The following is a 3,784-nucleotide window of genomic DNA, read 5'->3' as shown; positions in this document are numbered from 1 at the left end:
ATATGCCATTACATCTGCTAGATCCTTCTGTTTGAGGAACTATATATGGCTTGTAGGTTCGCTAAGAACTCAAGGTACCCAGAATCAGCAACTGAGCTGCACCATACAAAGTTTTTTGCAAAGCACCGAGTAGCTCTCAGGGCAGGAGGGGAGGCCCCAGTGCCGGCTGGCATGTGGTGAAGGCAGCCTCCTGCGGGCCCACGTTTCCCCCTCTGCGTCTCTTCTGCCGGCCAAGCGGCAGAGGGACTCACCGCCGGGTGTAGTGGAGGAGGTTCCGCAGGCACCCACAGACTGAGACAAAAGCTTGGCTCAGAGGATGACTTTCAATAGATCGCAGCAAGGTAGCTGCTCTGCTACTTACAAAACCCTGACCCAGAATCAAGTCGCCTACAGATGATTTAGCACTGGGTGCCCCATGAAGATGTGGTGCACTCAGGGCAATGGAGGCAGCCCCCTTCTGTCCACGCTCCGGTCCCCAAGCGAGCGGCTCTATACACTGAGGCAAGAGGTCGGCTATCCCAGGTCAACCGAGGCTCCACAGCACTGCAGTGTCATTCAATCATAATCCCACAGATGGTAGCTGCACCCCATTGGCTCCTCAGCCAAGCACATACACCAAATGTCTGAACCTGTGGTTCTTCTGGCACTGAGTAGGTTTACTATTGCAACAACACATCATCAGTAGGGTAAAACTAACCTGTCTCACTACCGTATAAATCCACTTCAAGTTCCCTATTAGTGGGTGAAAAATCCAACGCTTGGTGAATTCTGCATCACAATAATAGGAAGAGCCAACATCGAAGGATCAAAAAGCGATGCCACTATGAAAGCTTGGCCGCCACAAGCCAGTTATCTCTGTAGTAACTTTCCTGACACCTCCTGCTTGAAACCCAAAAAGTCAGAAGGATCATGAGGCTCCGCTTTCACGGTCTGTATTCATGCTGAAAATCAAGATCAAGCGAGCTTTTGTCCTTCTGCTCTGTGGGAGGTTTCTTTCCTCCCTGAGCTCGCCTTAGGACACCTGCGTTATCGTTTGACAGGTGTACTGCCCCAGTCAAATTCCCCATCTGGCACTGTTCCCAGAGCAGGTCACGCCTGGTGGGCACCGTGCCCTTGGAGCCAGAAACAAGATTACCATGGGGCTAGCCCCCACCTCACCAGGTAAGTGGAAAAAACTGTAAGAGTAGTGGTATTTCACCGGCGGCCCGAGGGCCTCCCAACTATCCTACACCTCTCATATCGCTTCACAGTGCCAAAATAGAGCCCTTTTCCCTGCTGGTTATTCCAAGCCTGTTCCCTTGGCTGTGGTTTCACTAGATTGTATTTAGGGACAGTGGGAATCTCGTGTATCCATTCATGCACATCACTAATTAGATGACGAGGCATTTGGCTACCTTAAGATATTTTGTTTCTTTTTGTTGTTGTGCGAAATGGAGTAGGAATAGTACATTCTACCCTCCGCAATCCAACACTTTCCTTATTGTTGAACTTGCTGGAGTGGGAATTGTACATTTTACCCCTACACTAGCCAGCACTTTCCCTACTGTTGTATTGACTGGAGTGGAAATAGTACATTTTACCCCTCCACTATCCAACACTTTCCCTACTGTTGCACTTATTGGAGTGGGAATAGTAAATTTTACCCCTCCGCTATCCAACACTTTGCGGACTGTTGTACTGACTGGAGTGGAATTGGTAAATCTTACCCCTCCACAGTCTAACACTTTCCCTGCTGGTGCATTTATTTGAGGGGAAATAGTACATTGTACCCCTCTGCAATCCAACACTTTCTCTACTGTTGTACTGATTGAAGTGGTAATAGTACATTTTACACCTCCACTATCCAACACTTACCCTACTGTTGCACTTATTGGAGTGGGAATACTAAATGCAACCCCTCCACAATCCAACACTTTCCTTACTGCTGCACTTGCTGGAGAGGGAATAGTAAATTTTACTCCACCGCTATCCAACACTTTCCCTACTGTTGTACTGACTGGAGTGGAAATAGTAAATGTAACCCCTCCGTAATCCATCACTTTCCCTACTGTTGTAGTGGCTGGAATGGGAATAATACATTTTACCCCTCCGCTATCCAACACTTTTCCTATGGTTGCACTTAGTGGAGAGGGAATAGTATATTTTATTGTCCCGCAATCCAACACTTTCCTTACTGTTGTTTTGATTGGAGTGGGATTGGTAAATTTTACCCTTCTGTACTGCAAAGGTTTCCCTTCTGTTGTAGTGGCTCTAATGGTTATACTAAATAAAACCTATATGTAGTTAAATATTTTACTACTATTGTATTTATTGGAGGGAGATTTGTAATTTTTACAGTTTTTTTATTTTTGCATTGTGTGAAGTGGGATTTGTAAGTTTTTTTTATATATTTACTATAATACTTTAGGTAGTTTACAATAAATTATGGAGGTTTTAGCATATGTATTACATTTAATATTTTTTATTTGCTGTTGTTATAATTTATATTATTTCCTTTTTTATTTAAAATTATAATATTTTTAATTATTGATGTTTTGTATGTCACAATTGTTTTACTACATTTTAAGAAGTTGTTTAGTTTTCATAAATGTAATTAGAATGGTTTGTTTTTTTAAATGTTATTTTATTAGTATATATATATGATGATTGATTACGCACTTGTATAGCGCACGACTACCCGTAGGCATCTCGGCACTTGTACGAATACCGCCGAGGAACCCTTCCTGGCCTTTCCCTGTGAGGAGTCCACTCCTGGGCACCCCCAAGATGAAGTCAGGCATCCTCAGCGTTGTTGGGGCCGTTGTAGAGATTACACAAGCTATTGCCCAGAGGTGCAGAGTGGGACTCATGATTAGAATAGGCACCGAGGCGAGAATGATCAGGTCCGAGGAAATTGAGCCCGAGACCCGCCGAGGCGGGAATTGAACCCTGGTCCCGGCTAGACTACTGCATCAGGGTCTGCCGCTCTAACCATTGAGCTACACTTCTCTCTATATATATATGTATTTATTTATTATATTATATTATTTATTAATTTTGAAATTATAATATAAATTAAAATTATGAGTTTTAAAATAGTTTTTAAGTAGATATATGTAAATATATATAAATTATTGTCCAAGTCATTTTGCTGTACTTCAGGGTTCACCTTCCTACGGTGTCGGTGCCTGCTACGGTGACAGCAGCCATTACATTTAACATATTTCCAGTGTATTCCTTCAATAATTTCCAGGAAAACCTGATAGCGGCAACAAGAATGACAAAAATTTTACGTTTAATTGTTGCACTGTGAAATGCTCTAAATTGTTGTATGTATTTATACGTATGGCTTCTCCTGGTTAAATGATTATTTTGCTGTGGAGAACAGTCCAATGCATTTTGAATGTAGAGATTTTTGTCATAGCCTTACTGTGGAATATGTATGTACGGAAGCATGTTTTCACTTTCTACGAACTTTTATTTGTATTTCTAAGGAAAGTTGCATGCACAAAAATCACTCGATAAAGGCTAATGCCAAAAGGCATCGTCTTGGTGCACAATAAACGATTGTGCAGTCTCCTGGTATGCCGCTCTTGTTCTTTTCCTGGAAATTATTGAAGGTGTATACTGGAAATACATTATATATTAATTATTATATATGTGTGTTTAACTTTTTTTAAATTGAGGTCATTTGTTAAAATATATGTTAAATCGATGTAATTTTTTTTAATTAATGTTATTATTTAATGTAATCTTTATTAATGTATTTTCTATATATATTTCAAAAATGATATTTAGTACAACA

The 3,784-nt window shown here is 41.3% G+C and overlaps 1 pseudogene; it reads right to left on the bottom strand.

The window, feature by feature from the left end:
* Positions 1-298: 298 nt before the first annotated feature.
* Positions 299-1,284, bottom strand: LOC144765666 (28S ribosomal RNA; annotated as a pseudogene).
* Between the last annotated feature and the right edge of the window lie 2,500 nt (positions 1,285-3,784).

The sequence above is a fragment of the Lissotriton helveticus genome, chromosome 6 (genome assembly GCF_964261635.1).
Source record: "Lissotriton helveticus chromosome 6, aLisHel1.1, whole genome shotgun sequence".
Taxonomy (NCBI): domain Eukaryota; kingdom Metazoa; phylum Chordata; class Amphibia; order Caudata; family Salamandridae; genus Lissotriton; species Lissotriton helveticus.
The sequence above is the reverse complement of the archived record's forward strand: the minus strand, read 5'-3'. Positions and strand labels throughout refer to the sequence as shown.